This window comes from Eubalaena glacialis, chromosome 2 (genome assembly GCF_028564815.1).
Source record: "Eubalaena glacialis isolate mEubGla1 chromosome 2, mEubGla1.1.hap2.+ XY, whole genome shotgun sequence".
Lineage (NCBI taxonomy): Eukaryota > Metazoa > Chordata > Mammalia > Artiodactyla > Balaenidae > Eubalaena > Eubalaena glacialis.
Genome location: NC_083717.1, coordinates 141977972 through 141996096, shown reverse-complemented (window position 1 = coordinate 141996096; position 18125 = coordinate 141977972).

Below are 18125 nucleotides of genomic sequence, written 5' to 3'. Positions count from 1 at the left end.
GTACTAGAGCAAATAATGGTAGTAATATGTGACAGATAAATAGATTTAAATAGCTAAATAGATTTTAAACATATTTAATTATTTCATGTACACAAAACTCTTTAAAGCAATTTATATATCCCTTTTAATTTAATCAGGAAAACTCCCTTTAGATCAGTTCTGTTATTATCTGTTTTATAAGTGAGGAAATGAAGTACAGAATGAAGCATAAAGAACATGATAAAGTCTCCACCATCACAGACCTCACAGTATAACAGTAAAATGTTCCAGAGGCTATAATGGTGTTAATTTAGCCTGACAAGGACCAGGGAAGGCTTCACAGAGGATGTGATGGTTAATAGCAGTTCAGCATCTGTAATATAGGAAACTTCCAGGAAGATGAGGTGGGAGTGATGGCGAGGTGAAGATGGACTGCAAATTGAAATGTAGGCAGTGGGAGCATTCCAAGCAAAGGAAATTAATTGCCATAGAAAGAGAGGGTAGGATAGTTTTTTGATGTTACTGAGAAAACATATGTCACCCTGTTCTCCAATTTTTTTTAACTCAAATGCTAGTTCAACATCCAAGGAATCCAGTAATCTTTTATCCTAATTTTTTTAGTATCCATGAACCTTCAATTCACTTAAAGTCTTCAAAACAACATCCATATAGTACACACCTGCAGGATTCAATAAAGTTTTGGGTCACAAGGAGGGTTGTATCATTGTCCTACCCAGAAAATTTACAAATTAAATAGCATTTCTTATCCTGTAAGTTCTAACAAACCTTATCTAGGAATTCTTCACTGTCCATTCCAAGCAGGATCCCATCCTTCAGAGTTTGCTAGGGTTACAATTTTGTTAATTTTTAAGCAGAAGAGTTTTCCCAACTCGTTATGTTGTTATCATCTCATGTTGCTTACCAAACATTGATTATAAATCTCTTTTCTCCCATGGGAAATCTAACATTTTTCTGAAACACTTATGTTTCTCTGAAGCGTTTGGGAAATGTTGGGTCAGACGAATTGTTGGATAATTCCCTGAAAAGAGCTGTGAGAGAGAAGCACAGTAATTTACATTAGGACATAAAGAAAACTGAGTTATACAGGAACAACCATATCAAAATGTCCCACAGGTGGAATGATCTACAGCCCAGAAGCAGATCTAAGTTTGAAATAAAGATAAATTTGGACAAAGGGCCATGTTTGGATAAGATACGATATACTTATCTTTCATCCTTTTTAAGCATGGCTTTTATACTTTTTTTCTCTTTTCAACATGTTTACATTTTTACGTAATGTACATTTTTATCATTTCCTTTTTTATCTTAAGAATTTGAAACTTTATTGCAAGAAAAACAAACTACAGCACAGCCTAAGAAATGGAACTAGATATTTTTGGCTAATTACCCATATAAATCCTTTCACTCCTGCAAATCAAACACTACCCTCCACCTAGTTCTAACTTTAGTTCTTCACTTTAAAATTAACCTTCTTAGCTAGTAACTGAATAGGGCTAAGACCAAAGCTGGCTCTTAACATAGGCTCTTACATAGGTTAATTGGGTCTTATCAGTGTCTTACATAGGTTTTTAGGTACCAGAATTGACTGGGACAACTGCTCCAAAAAGATTTTTCAGGCTAAAATTGTCTTGTATAATTTATGGAATAACATACTAGGTTCTCGGAAAATCCTTGTGCAGGCATTTAAATAGATTCAAAGTTGATTACAATTTATATTTTATGAACTATATCAAGAGTGGACTTTTAAAAAATTACTTTCTCTTTAATTTTGCAATCTGAGAGTAGAATTAGTGGGATAGTCAGATAATTGCTGAACCACTGAAGTAGGATAAATTAGCAAACATTCTGTCACATGTACAGACTGGTAAATTAGTATTTTTATGTACAAAATGGTGAAAATTTTCACTTTGTTTCATAAAATACTTAGTTATATTTAGGTATGTTAATTAAATACTAATGCATTTTTTCAATTTATACTAGGTGTAAATTTATATTAGGTATAAATCGATAAATAGAATAATCAAAAAACTAATTTAAAGTACATGAGAAATAAATACATACTTTGCATTATTACTAATATAATTTAAGATTCTAAGAAACTTTGGCTGTTCATAATTGTTTTAGTTAACTAGATAATTACCATAACTACTAAATCAATTTTAAAGAAAACTTCAGATGATGGTAACCCAAATGTGTGGTATGGATTTCTTTTACATTTACATAAGAAAAAAACATATTAAGACTGAATATTTTTCCAAAACTAGCAGATTTTTTACACTTTTGCTATATATTATTTGCAGATTTACCTAAAGCAATTATAGCGACTTTCTGAAGGCTGTTCACTTCCTTAAAATGTTTTTTCATTAATGATACATTAGGCAAATATTCTGTAATAACTATCCTGTTGCATATTGAGCAAAGATTAAAAATCAGGAATAATATGAACTTATAAAGTAATTGGTTGCTCGCTTTTAAAAATCAACATGTCTAATGCTTTAGACCTAAATACTAAATATTCCTCAAACTTTAAAAAAATTTTTGGAAAGTATTCCTTTAAAAGAATGTGTTTTAGTTAAACTGAATTTAGAGTTGTGTGTTAAAATTTGCCTCTTTCAAGACCCAATCTGCTGTCTCTTTTGGACATTATTTTCACCTACCCAGATGAGGTGTTTTCTGTTTTTGTTTTTTTTACTTAATGACAACCATATTTTCCAGGGAAACCTCTACTTTGGTGACAAGCTTTAAATCTAAAATTTAATCACCAGATCTGAATACAGATTTCCAAGAGGTGGGGATTTGACGAGGCCTCAAATCCTGAACTGCAGTCTGAAACTTTTTTATAGCTCAGTGTTAAAATAAGTGTTACAGAGTGTGTATGCACAGTGTTATAGTTACAGTGGTAACAACAAAATACGAGTATATTCCATAACTTAAAAAGGAAATATATTGTGAAAATATTTTCAGAGTCCAGATAACAGTAATAACTAAATTTTTCTGCCCTCTCTCTAACTTGAAAATAACCTAGGACTCACACAGATCACTCAATTATAATCTTATCCAGATTTAGCCCCAGGGTCCCCAGTAGAAGTTACGATTTCATGTGTTTATGTTCAACATGCACTAAAACAACTATGGGAAAAATACTCAATAGAATTGAGGTATATAGTGGTGAACAAGATATACAGTCCCTTTCTTCAAGAAAATCAACAATCTGGATGAGATTTCTGGTACGTAAACAGGTGACTACAAAAGTGGTGTGATAAATGCTCTGCTGGCTGTAACTACAGGGTGCTACATGAGCATACAGTGGGACACCAAATTCAGTCTGATGCTGGCAGATAAGGCTTTTCACTGCCAATGATGTCTTAGTTAACTCATCCATGTTCTGTTGGTCACAACTAAGTGAAGAGGTGAATTAAGGTAGAATGCTTTGAAAGGAGGGACGTTATATACAAAGCTATAAACATAACAGAGGGCACGGTGATTTCTGGAAAAATAAATTAACTCAATATCACTGAAAAATAACTTGAAGTAGATAATAAATGAGATGAGACTGGAGAGCTAAGAAGAGATTTGTATTTCATTTTAAGCTCAATGAAAAGATTCCAAGAGATGCCATAATGCATTTGGGGCTTTAAAAAAGATTACTGGGGCTGCCATATGGAAAATGTATTTGAGAACATGAAAATCAAATGTAGACACTTTTCCTTAATTAAATCCAAGAGAAGAAAAAAAAAAAACAGCTATAAAAAAAACAGGACAACTGGAGAAATTTGAATATGGACCATATACTGGATTACAGTATTCTCTCAGTGTCAAATTCTCAAAGCATAATAATTGTATTGTGGTTATGTAAGAAGATGTCCTAGTTCTTAAAAATAAATGATGGACTATTTAGGAAAGAACTGTCATTAAGTCTGCAACTAAATCCCAAATAATTCAGGAGGGAGGAAAGGTGGGGAAGGGAACGGGGGAGAGAGACAAATTGAAAGCATTAAATCTTATAATTGGTAAATCAAGGTGAAAAAAATGTAGACGTGTATTGTACTATTCTTACATTTTTCTGTAGGTTTGAATATTTTCAAAATACAAAAAGTTCCAGAGAAAAACTAAAATAATAATGTGTTAAAGGTGGTCAAGAAAAGAGAAGGCTATTCTGGTGATCCAGGATTTAGTATGACATATTCCCTCTCCCCCTCCCTCCCTTACCAACCACTTGGATTATTTTTTCTCTTATGGTTTGCTGAAAGTAAAAGTTACTTAAGAGATGATTGAAGTATCTAAGGATATTTCTTAGAACAATTAAAACTGTACCTAGCAGATGGGCTCGACTCAAGATAACTCCATCAGCCTATCATTTAACCTTGTACTGCTATCTTTTTATAATTACTACATAGTTATGAAAGGTCATACTTTTGTGTAGTAGAAAAATAAATATGGTTCTGGCATTGTGATTGTACCACTGGTGTCTCTATTGCATAATTTTTGGAGGAGGTCATTTTTGTTTGTTTCAGTAAAGCAGGAAACTTGTCATTTGGGGTCTTGGTAACTTAGTCATTGATCAATTTAAATATATGAAAATACTGCTCTTCTGTTGGCAAGTATGCAGGACTTAGTGAATGAACTTCAGACATTAAAATCTGATTTGTATCTCAAACTGGATATAAATTTATGTTAAACATTTCAAAAAATTGAGTTTAGAAATTTAGTTTTATACTGCCCACTATTTCTTTGAACAAGAATTTAGTCCACCAATGGCATTTTTCACAGAACAAGAACAAAAAGTTTTCAAATTTCTATGGAAACATAAAACACCATAAATAGCCAAAACAATCTTGAAAAAGAAGAACAGAGCTGGAGGAATTATGCTCCCTGACTTCAGACTATTCTATAAAGCTGCACTAATCAAAATAGCATGGTATAGGCACACAAATAGACACATATATCAATGGAACAGGATAGAAAGTCCAGAAATAAACCCACACACTTATGATAAATTAATCTATGACAAAGGAGGTAAGACTATACAATGGAGAAAAGACAGTTTCTTCAATAAGTGGTGCTGGGAACTGAATAGTTACATATAGAAAAATAAAATTAGGACATTTTCTCACACCATATACAGAAATAAACTCAAAATGGATTAAAGACCTAAATACAAGAGTGGAAACCATAAAACTCCTAGAGGAAGACATAGGCAGAACCCTCTTTGACATAAATCATAGCAATATTTTTTGTAGCTGTGTCCTAAGGCAAAAGAAACAAAAGCAAAAATAAACATATAGGACCTAATTAAACTTAAAAGCTTTTGCACAGCAAAGGAAATCATTAGCAAATGAAAAGACAACCTACAGAATGGGAGAACAAATTTGCAACTGATATGACCAACAAGGGGTAATATCCAAAATATATAAACAGCTCATACAGCTCAATATCAAAAAAAAATCTAATCAAAAATGAGGAGGGGAGTGATCAAGATGGCCTAGTAGGACATGAAGCTCACCTCCTCCCAAAATACATCAAAAGTACATCTACATGTGGAACGATTCTCACAGCGTATCTACTGAATGCTGGCAGAAGACCTCAGGCTTCTGAAAGGGGAAGAAAATCTCCACATAACCAGGTAGGACAAAAGAAAAAAGAAAAAAACAAAGAAAGGAACTGGGATGAGACTGGTGCCCCTGGGAGGGAACAGAGAAGGAGAAAAGGTCCCCGCACCCTGGGAAGTACCCTCACCAGTGGGGAGATCAGCCAGGACAGACAGTGCTACACCTGGTTTGTGGCAGTCAGAATGGAGAGAGACCTGCACAGAGGGTCCGTGCCACTGCCCTGTGCTCCCCAGCCTGAAACCCACATCTGCCCATGTGGGTGGGGGCTGGATGCTGAAGCTCAGGCTTTGGAGCTCAGAACAGCAAGACAACTGGGGTTGGCTGCATGGAAACAGCCCGAAAGGGCTGGAGACTGGTGCGACTGCAACTGAGAGTGTATGTGGAGGAAGCCCAGGCCTGCTTTAGAGGCCAGGCACCATTCTTTGGGGGATGGGTGAGGGGAGGGGCAGGACCCACCATTGCAGCCTTTTACCCTGCGCATGCTTTCAGGTAACAAGACATCACCTCTGGGAGCAGGTGCAAACCACCGCTGCTGCCCTCACGGGCTCCAGGACTGGTCGCTAGCCACTGCTGCCTCCCTTGTGGGCTCCAGAAGCAGTCATGAGCTGCCTCCACTGCCATCATGGGTTCAGGGGGCATGAGCCATCACTGCCACAGAGAGCCCTGAGAGCGAGCACCAGCTACCACATGTGCACAACCACTATCAAGGGGATAACAGCCAGCACATGCTGAGGAAAGAGGTGGAAGTCATCCATACTAAAAACTGCCCTTGCACCAAAAATATTAAACCCACACAAGCTACACAGGGAGGCTCTAATATATATATAGCCCTCTAAGACCACAGTAGACAATTGTTTCTCCTGATCTCACAGAGTAAGAGAAACACAAGTTAAATGAAGAAGCAGAGAAACCACTCCCAGTTAAAAGACCAAGAGAATTTTCCTGAAAGAACAAACAATGAAACAGACCTCTTCAGTCTACTAGACACTGATTTCAAAAAGGAGATAATGAAAATACTGAAGGAATTAAGAAAGGCGATTGACAAAAATGCAGAACACTGTAAAAATGAACTAGAAACTGTAAGGAGGAGCTAAAAAAAATTAGAAAAACTCATTGGCTTAGACAGCAGCTGAGCTAAAGGCAGTGAACAGCAGAATGAATAATGCAGAAGAATGAATAAGTGATCTGGAAGATAAGACTAATGGAAATCACACAGAACAGCAGACAGAAAGCAAAATGGAAAAAAAAAAAGCAAGCAATATAAGACACGTATGGGATAATATAAAGTGTGCCTATCTATGCATAATAGGGATTCCAGAAGGGGAAGAAAGAGAAAAGGGGATCAAAAATGCATGTGAAGGGCTTCCCTGGTGGTGCAGTGGTTGAGAATCTGCCTGCCAATGCATGGGACACGGGTTCGAGCCCTGGTCTGGGAAGATCCCACATGCCATGGAGCAACTAGGCCCGTGAGCCACAACTACTGAGCCTGCGCGTCTGGAGCCTGTGCTCTGCAACAAGAGAGGACGCGACAGTGAAAGGCCTGCGCACCGCGATGAAGAGTGGCCCCCGCTTGCTGCAACTAGAGAAAGCCCTCGCATGAAATGAAGACCCAACACAGCCAAAAATAAATAAATAAATAAATAAAATGCATGTGAAGAAATTATGGCTGAAAACTTCCCAAACCTAAAGAAGGAAACAGAAATCCAGGTACAGGAAGCACAGAGGGTCCTAAACAAGATGAACCAAAAAAAAACCCTACACCAAGATGTAATTAAAATGGCAAAGGTTAAAGAGAGGATTCTAAAGGTAGCAGGAGAAAAAGAGTTAATTACAAGGGAACCCCAATAATGCTATCAGCTGATTTCTCTACAGAAACGATGCAGGCCAGAAGGGAGTAGATATATTCAAAATGCTAAAAGTGAAAAATATGCAACCTAGAATACTCTACCCAGCAAGATTATCATTTAGAATAAAAGAGAAAGAATTTCTCAGACAAATGAAAACTAAAAGACTACAGCAATAGTAAACCTATCCTAAAAGAAATATTGAAAGGTCTTCTCTAAACAGAAAAAAAGCAAGAATCTATAGGAAAGAGAAAATCACAATTGGAAAGTAAATCAGTTAAATAAGCCAGTACACAGATTAATTTAAAAAATTATTGTGAAAGGGATGATAACTACAATGAACAGCAAAAGGAAAACATGAAGATGTAAAAGAAGGCATCAAAATCATAAAATGTGGGGGAAGAGAGTAAGAAAACAGAGTTTTTTTGTTCTTTTTTTTCGAATGTGTTTGAGCCTATATGACTATCAGTCTAAAGCAAGTAGATATAGGAAGGGGTTAACAGACTCAAAAAACAGGGTAACCACAAATCAAAAACATACAATAGATATACTGAAACCAAAAAAAAACACGAACATAAAATATAAGGAAATCATCAAACCACAAAAAGAAAAACAAAATGAAAAAGGAATAAAGAAGAAACACAGAATCAACTGGAAAACAAGGTTTAAAATGGCAATAGATACATATCTATGAATAATTAGCTTAAATGTCAATGGACTAGATGCTCCAAAAGACACAAAGTGGCAGATTGGATAAAAAAAAACAAGAGTCTACAATATGCTGCCCACAAGAGACACACTTTAGAGCAAAGGACATAGATTGAAAGTGAGGAGAAGAAAAAGATATTTCATGCAATTGTAAATGACAAGAAAGCAGGGATTGCAATACTCATATCAGACAAAATAGACTTTAAAACAAAGCCCTTAAGAAAGATAAAGAAGGACACTATACAATGATAAAAGGATGAATACAAGAAGAGAATTTTACACTTGTATAGGAGCACCCAAATATGTAATAAAACAAATACTAACAGACATAAAAGGAGAAATTGACAGGAATACAATAATAGTAAGAGACTTTGAACACCACACTCACATCAATGGACATATCTTCTATACAGAAAAAAACAATAAGACAACAGAGATCCTAAATTATAAAATAGAACGTTTAGACTTAATTGATATTTTCAAGACATAACATCCAAAAAAAAAAAAAAAACCAGAATACACATTCTTTTCAAGTGCATGTGGAACATTCTCTAGGACTGACCACATGCTAGGGCACAAAACAAGCCTCAACAAATTTAAGAGTATAGAAATTATATCAAGCAACTTTTCTTCTCACAATGGCATGAAACTAGAAATCAACCACAGAAAAAGAATGAGAAAAAATTGATTACATGGAGACTAAACAACATGCTACTAAAAAACCAATGGGTCAACAATGAAATCAAAGAGAAAATTAAAAAACACCTTGAGAAAAATGACAATGAAAACACAACCACACAAAATCTATGGGATGCTTCAAAAGCAGATCTTAGAAGGAAGTTCATAGCAATACAGGCCTTCCTTGAAACAAAACCTAATGTCAGAAGAAGGAAGGAAATAATAAAGGTCAGAGAGGAAACAAATAAAATAGAGATTACAAAAATAATGGAAAAAATGAATAAAACCAAGAGCTGGTTCTCTGAAAGGGTGAACAAAAGTGACAAGCCACTGGCCAGGCTCACCAAGAAGAAAAGCAAGAGAACCCAAACAAAAATAAGAAATGAAAAAGAAGACATAACAACTGATACTGCAGGAAAAAAAAAACAACATAAGGAAATACTATGAACAATGATACACCAACAAATTCGATAACCTAGAAGAAATGGACAAGTTTCTAGAAACATACAGCCCACCAAGACTGAATCAAGAATAAATAGATAATTTGAACAGACCAATCACTAGAAGCAAAATAGAATCTGTAAAAAACAAAAAACTCCCTACAAACGAAAGTCCAGGACCAGATAGCTTCACAGGCGAATTGTACCAAACAAAAGAGAACTTTCACCAATCCTTCTCAAACGCTCTCAAAAGATTGAAGAGGAGGGAACACTCCCAAAGACATTCTATGAAGCTTCCATTACCCTGATGCCACAACCAGAGAAAGATACCACCAAAAAAGAAAATTACAGGCCAGTATCTTTGATGAATATAGATGCAAAAATTCTTAAAATATTAGCAAACTAAAGCCAACAACACATAAAAAGTATCATACACCATGACCAAGTGGGATTCATCTCAATTTCACAAGGTTGGTTCAACACACACAAATCAATGTGATACATGACATCAACAAAAGAAAAGGCAAAAACCACATGATCATCTCAATAGGTGCAGAAAAAGCATTTGGCAAAATGCAACATCCATTCATGATAAAAACCCTTACCAAAGTGGGTATAAAGGGAACATATCTCAACATAATAAAAGCTATTTATGACAAACCCACAGCCAGTATAATATTAAATGGTGAAAAGCTGAAAGCCTTCCTGCTAAAATCTGGAACAAGACAAGGACAGCCACTCTCACCACTTCTATTCAGCATAGCATTGAAAATCCTAGCCACAGCAATCAGACAAGAAAAAAATAAAAGGTATCCAAATTGGAAGTGAAGAGTTAAAATTGTCATTATGAGCAGATGACATGATAGTATAAATACAGAAAACCCTAAAGACTCCATACAAAAACTACTAGAACTGATAAACGAATTTAGCAAGGTAGCAGGATACAGGATTAACATACAGAAATTGGTTGCATTTCTTTACACTAATAATGAAATATAAGAGAATGTGAAAAAAAAGACCTATTAAAATAGCACACCCAAAAATAAAATACTTAGGAATAAACCTGACCAAGGAGGTGAAAGACTTATATGCTGAGAACTATAAAACATTAATAAGGGAAATTAAAAATGACTCAAAGAAATGGAAAGATATCCCATGCTCTTGGATTGGAAGAATTAATATTGTAAAATGGCCACACTACCCAAAGCAATCAACAGATTTAATGTGATCCCTATCAAATTACCCATGACATTTTTCACAGAATTAGAACAAATTATCCTAAAATTTATATGGAACCATAAAAGACCCAGAATTGCCAAAGCAATCCTGAGGAAAAAGAATAAAGCAGGAGGCATAGCCTTCCCAGACTTCAGACAATACTACAAAGCTCCAGTAATCAAAACAGAAACAGTGTGGTATTGGCACAGAAGCAGACATATGGATCAATGGAACAGAACAGAGATCCCAGAAATAAAACCACACTCCTATGGTCAATTAATCTTTGACAGAGGAGGCAAGAATATACAATGGGAAAAGGACAGTCTCTTCAACAAGTGGAGCTTAAAGTTGGACAGCTGCATGTAAATCTATGAAGTTAGAACACACCCTCACACCACATACAAAAATAAACTCAAAATGGCTTAAAGACTTAAACATAAGACATGACACCATAAAACTCCTAGTCATAAGCGAAACATTCTCTGATATAAATCATAGCAATGTTTTCTTAGGTCAGTCTCCCAAGGCAATAGAAATAAAAGCAAAAATATACAAATATGACCTAATCAAACTTATAAGCTTTTGCACAACAAAGGAAACCATAAACAAAATGAAAAGACAACCTACAGAATGGGAGAAAATATTTGCAAATGATGTGACCGACCAGGAATTAATTTCCAAAATACATGAACAGCTCATACACCTCAATATCAAAAAAACAAACAACCCAATCAAAAAATGGGCAGAAAACCTAGACATTTCTCTAAAAAAGACATACAGATGGCCAACAGGCATATGAAAAGCTGCTCATTGTCACTAATTATTAGAGAAATGAAAACCAAACTACAATGAGGTAACACTTCACACTGGTCAGAATGGCCATCATTAATCGGTCTACAAATAACAAATGCTGGAGAGGTTGTAGAGAAAAGGGAACCCTCCTGCACTGTTGATGGGAATCTAAGTTGGTGCAGCCACTATGGAAAACAATATGGAGGTTCCTCAAGAAACTAAAAATAAAACTACCATATGATCCAGCAACCCCACTCCTGGGCATATAACCAGACAAAACTATAATTCAAAAAGAAACACGTACCCCTATGTTAACAGCAGCACTATTCACAGCAGCCAAGACATGGAAACATGTCTAAATGTTCATTGACAGTTGAATGGATAAAGAAGATATGGTACATATATACAATGGTATATTAGCCATACAAAAGAATGAAATAATTCCATTTGCAGCCACACGGATGCAACTAGAGATTATCATACTAAGTGAATTCATTCAAAAAGAGATAGACAAATACCATATGATATCACTTATATCTGGAATCTAAAACATAACACAAATGGACCTATATATAAAAAAGAAACAGACTCACAGACATAGAGAACAGACTCGTGGCCGCCAAGGGGGAGGGGGATGGAAAAAGGATGGAGTGGGAGGTTAGGCTTAGCAGGTGTAAGCTATTATATATAGAATGGATAAACAACAAGGTCCTACTGTATCACACAGGGACTATATGTAATATCCTATGATAAACCATAATGGAAAAGAATATAAACAAGAATGTATATATATATGTATAACTGAATCACTTTGCCATACAGCAGAAATTAACACAACACTGTAAATCAACTATACTTCAATTAAAAAAGGGGGGGCGGCGTCAAGATGACAGCACGGGAGGACGCAGAGTTCACGTCTCTCCACAACTAGGGCACCTGCTGGACGCTGGTGCGTGACCTCAATGCCCAAGGAGATGGGAGGAACCCCCGAGCAGCCCAGTGGGATGAGGGGGGTAATGAGGCAGGAGGAGAAGTGAAGGTCGGACAGGACCAGTGCCCCTGAGGGATGTCTGGGAGAGGGGAGGAGTTCCCACACCTGGAGGAAACCTCAGGGGCTTGAGGATCAGGGGGGAGCACGCCTAGCGTTTCCCCTGCCCACTCAGCCCCGGGGAGCCTGCTGGGCTCCTGGGCCTGGTCCTCCACCCTGGGAGGCTCCCTCTGGCCGCCTGGATCCTAGGGCATAGGAGGGAGGGAAGATGGGGGAAGAGGAGGAGAGGCAGACTCAGGGAGACCTTCCAGGAACAGAGAACCAGGGGAGGTGCGGCAGGTGTTTCCCCCACCCACTGGGGCCCTGGGAAGCCTGCTGCGCTCCCAAGCCTGGTCCTCCGCACTCCAGAGCCCCCTCTGGCTGTGTTGGTCTGGGGCTGGGGGGAAAGAAGAGGAAAGGTGGATGGGGAGGGGCCCTCTGGGATCGGAGGATCAAGGTGAAGCGTGCCTAGTGCCTAGTGTTTCCCCTACCCACTTGGGCCCCGGGGAGCCTGCTGGGCTCCTGGGCCTGGTCCTCTGCCCTCCAAGGAGCCCTCCAGCCATGTGGATCCTAGGGGCATAGGAGGGAGGGAGGAGGGGGGAAGAGGAGGAGAGGCAGATGGGGGGATTCTTGGGGACTGGAGGATCAGGGGAAGCGCCTCGGGCATTTCCCCCACCAACTCAGGCCCCGGGAAGCCTGTTGGGCTTCTGGGTCTGGCCCCTGCCTTCCAGGGCCCCCTCCAGCCATGTGGGTCCCAGAGGCATAGGAGGGAGGGAGGGTGGGGAAGAACAAGAGAAGCCAATGGGGAGGAACCCTCCAAGACCAGAGAATTGGGGGGAATGCACCTAGCATTTACCCTGCCCACTCGGGCCCAGGGAGCCTGCTGGGGTCCGGGACCTGGTCCTCCACCCACCAAAGCCAGAAGGACTCCTGAGTCTCTCCTGCCATGTGCTGAGCCTAAGCCCCACCCCCTACCCCCTAGGGCCTTTTCTGGCTCTGTGGGTCCTAAGCATAGGCCCCACCCCAGCCTAAACCCCACCCCTGCCTAAGGCCCACCCCCAACAGCCAAGGTCTTTTCCAGCTTTTTTTTTCTGCTCTTTTTTACTATTGTGGTTCTGTTTTACCTTCCAATTGTTGTTTCATCTATATTTTTATTTTTCTATTTTTTCTAACATATCTGTTAGTTTTCTAATCTTTATTTTTTATTCTTTGTTATTGTTCTGCTCCCCCTTTTTTTCGCTGCCACGTGAAGCTTGCAGGATCTTGGTTCATGAGCTGGGGCATCAGGCCTAAGCTCCTGCAGTGGGAGCTCCAAGTCCAAACCGCTGGACAGAGAACCTCAGAATCCAGGGAATATTCATCAGAGTGAGGTTTCCCGGAGGTCCTCATCTCGGCATCAAGACGCAGCTCTACTCAAAAGCCTACAAAATCCAGGGTTGGAAGCCTCAGGCCAAACAACCAGTAAAACAGGAACACAATCCCACCCATCAAAAAAAAAAAAAAGACGACAAAAAAATATGTCACAGATGAATGAGCAAGATAAAAACCTATGAGACCAAAAAAATGAAGAGGAAGTAGGGAACCTACCTGAAAAAGAATTGAAAGTAATGATAGTAAAGATGATCCAGAATCTCGGAAATAGAATGGATGCACAGATCGAGAAAATACAAGAAATGTTTAATAAAGATCTAGAAGAACTAAAGAACAAACAGAGATGAACAACACAATAACTGAAATGAAAAATACACTAGAAGGAAACAATAACAGAATAACTGAGGTAAAAGAACGGATAAGTGACCTGGAAGACAGAATGGTGGAAATAACTGCCGAGGAACAGAATAAAGAAAAAAGAATGAAAAAAATTGAACAGAATCTCAGAGACCTCTGGGACAATACTAAATGCACCAATATTCAAATTATAGGGATCCCAGAAGAAGAAGAGAAAAAGAAAGGGTCTGAGAAAATATTTGAAGAGATTATACTGGAAAACTTCCCTAACATGGGAAAGGAAATAGCCACCCAAGTCCAGGAAGCACAGAGAGTGCCATACAGGATAAACCCTAGGAGAAACACACCAAGACACATACTAATCAAACTAATAAAAATTAGATTCAAAGAAAAAATATTAAAAGCAGAAAGAGAAAAGCAAAAAATAACATACAAAGGCATCCTCATAAGGTTATCAGGTGATTTTGCAGCAGAAAGTCTGCAGGCCAGAAGGGAGTGGCAGGAGATATTTAAAGTGATGAAAGAGAAAAACCTACAACCAAGATTACTCTACCCAGCAAGGATCTCATTGAGATTCGACAGAGAAATCAAAAGCTTTACAGACAAGCAAAAGCTACGAGAATTCAGCACCACCAAACCAGCTTTACAGCAAATGCTAAAGGAACTTCTCTAGACGGGAAACACAAAAGAAGAAAACGGCCCACAAAAACAAACCCATATCAATTAAGAAAATGGTAATAGGAACATACATATCGATAATAACCTTGAATATAAATGGATTAAATGCTCCAAACAAAAGACACAGACTGGCCAAATGGATACAAAAACAACACCTGTATATATGCTGTCTACAAGAGACCCACTTCAGACCTAGGGACACATACAGACTGAAAGTGAAGGGAAATCAAAAGAAAGCTGGAGTAGCAATACTCGTATCTGATAAAATAGACTTTACAATAAATATTGTTACAAGAGATAAGGAAGGACACTACATAATGATCAAGGGATCAATCCAAGAAGAAAACATAACAATTATAAATATTTAAGCACCCAGCATAGGAGCACCTCAGTCGATAAGGCAAATGCTAACAACCATAAAAGGGGAAATCGACAGCAACACATTAATAGTAGGGGACTTTAACACCCCACTTACACCTATGGACAGATCATCCAAACAGAAAATAAATAAGGAAACACAACTTTAAATGACACAATAGACCAGATAGATTTAACTGATATATAAAGGACATTCCACCCGAAAGTGGGAGAACACACTTTCCTCTCAAGTGAAGACAGAATATTCTCCAGGATAGATCACATATTGGGTCACAAATAAAACCTCGGAAAATTTAAGAAATTTGAAGTCATATCAAGTATCTTTTTTGACCACAACGCTGAGATTAGAAATCAATTACAGGAAAAAAAAACTGTAAAAACCACAAATACATGGAGGCTAAACAGTGTGCTACTAAATAACCAAGGGATCACTAAAGGAATCAAAGAGGAAATAAAAAAATACATAGAAACAAATGACAATGAAAACATGATGACCCAAAACATATGGGACACAGCAAAAGCCATTCTAAGAGGGCAGTTTATAACAATTCAATCTCACCTCAAGAAACAAGAAAAATCTCAAACAACATAAGCTTACACCTAAAGCAACTATAGAAAGAAGAACAAAGAAAGCCCAAAGTTAGTAGAAGGAAAGAAATCATAAAGATCAGAGCAGAAATAAATGAAATAGAAATGAAGAAAACAATAGCAAAGATAAATAAAACTAAAAGTTGGTTGTTGATGAGATAAACAAAATTGATAAACCTTTAGCCAGACTCATCAAGAAAATAAAGGGAGAGGATGAAAATCAATAAAATTAGAAATGATAAAGGAGAAATCACAACTGCCACCACAGAAATACAAAGGATTATCAGAGACTACTACAAACAAGTACATACCAATAAAATGGACAACCTCAAAGAAATGGAAAAATTCTTGGAAAGGTACAATTTTCCAAGACTGAACCAGTAAGAATTAGAAAATATAAACAGACCTGTCACAAGTAATGAAATTAAAACTGTAATTAAAAATCTTCCAACAAACTAAAGTCCAGGACCAGATGGCTTCACAGGCGAATTCTATCAAACATTTAGAGAAAAGCTAACACCTATCCTTCTCAAACTCTTCCAAAAAATTGCAGAGGGAGGAACACTCCCAAATTCAATCTACAAGGCCACCATCACCCTGATACCAAAACCAAAGATATCACAAAAAAGAAAATTACAGACCAATATCACTGAAGAACATAGATGCAAAAATGCTCAACAAAATACTAGGAAACAGAATCCAACAACACATTAAAAGGATCATACATCATGATCAAGTGGGATTATCCCAGGAATGCAAGGGTTCTTCAATATATGCAAATCAATAAATGTGATACACCATATTAACAACTTAAGGAATAAAAGCCATATGATCATCTCCATATATGTAGAAGAAGCTTTTGACAATATTCAACACCCATTTATGATAAAAACCCTCCAGAAAATGGGCACAGAGGGAATGTACCTCAACATAATAAAGGCCATATATGACAAACCCACAGCAAACATCATTCTCAGTGGTGAAAATCTGAAAGCATTTCCACTAAGATCAGGAACAAGACAAGGATGTCCACTCTTACCACTCTTATTCAACATAATATTGGAAGTCCTAGCCATGGCAATCAGAGAAGAAAAAGAAATAAAAGGAATACAAATTGGAAAAGAAGAAATAAAACTGTCACTATTTGCAGACGACATGATACTATACATAGAAAATCCTGAAGGTGCCATTAGCAAACTACTAGAACTAATCAATGAATTTGGTAAGGTTGAAGGATGCAAAATTAATGCACAAAAATGTCTTGCATTCCTATACACTAACAACAAAAAATCAGAAAGAGTAATTAAGGGAAAAATCCCATTTACCATCTCAACAAAAAGAATAAAATACCAAGGAATAAACCTACTTAAGGAGGCAAAAGACCTGTACTCAGAAAACTGTAAAACACTGATGAAAGAAATTGACATAAACAGATGAAGAAATATACCATGTTCTTGGATTGGAAGAATCAATATTGTGAAAATGACTATACTACCCAAAGCAATCTACAGGTTCAATGCAACCCCTATCAAGTTACCAATGGCATTCTTCACAGAAGTAGAACAAAAAATTTTACAATTTATATGGAAACATAAAAGACCTCAAACAGCCAAAGCAATCTTGAGAAAGAAAAACAGAGCTGGAGGAATCAGGCTCCCTGACCTCAAACTATACAACAGTTACAGTAATCAAGACAGTATGGTACTGGCACAAAAACAGAAATATAGATCAATGGTATAGGACAGAAAGCCCAGAGATAAACCCACACACACATGGTCACCTAATTTATGACAAAGGAGGCAAGAACATACAATGGAGAAAAGACAGCCTCTTCAATAAGTGGTGCTGGGAAAACTGGACAGCTACATGTAAAAAAATGAAATTAGAACACTATCTAACACCGTACACAAAAATGAAGTCAAAATGGATTAAAGACCTAAATGTAAGACCGGGCACTATAAAACTCTTAGAGGAAAAACACTCTGACATAAATCACAGCAAGATCTTTTTGACCCACCTCCTAGAATAATGAAAATAAAAACAAAAATAAACAAATGGGACCTAATTAAACTTAAAAGCTTTTGCACAGCAAAGGAAACCATAAACAAGATGAAAAGACAACCCTCAGAATGGGAGAAAATATTTTCAAATGAAGCAACGGACAAAGGATTAATCTCCAAAATATACAAACAGCTCATGGATCTCAAATTAAAAAAAGAAACAATCCAGTTAAAAAATGGTAAGAAGACCAAATAGACATTTCACCAAAGAAAACATACAGATAGCTAAGAGGCACATGAAAAGATGCTCAACATCACTAATTATTAGAGAAACACAAATCAAAGCTACCATGAGGTATCACCTCATACTGGTCAGAATGGCCATCATCAAAAAATCAAGAAACAGTAAATGCTTGAGAGGGTGTGGAGAAAAGGGA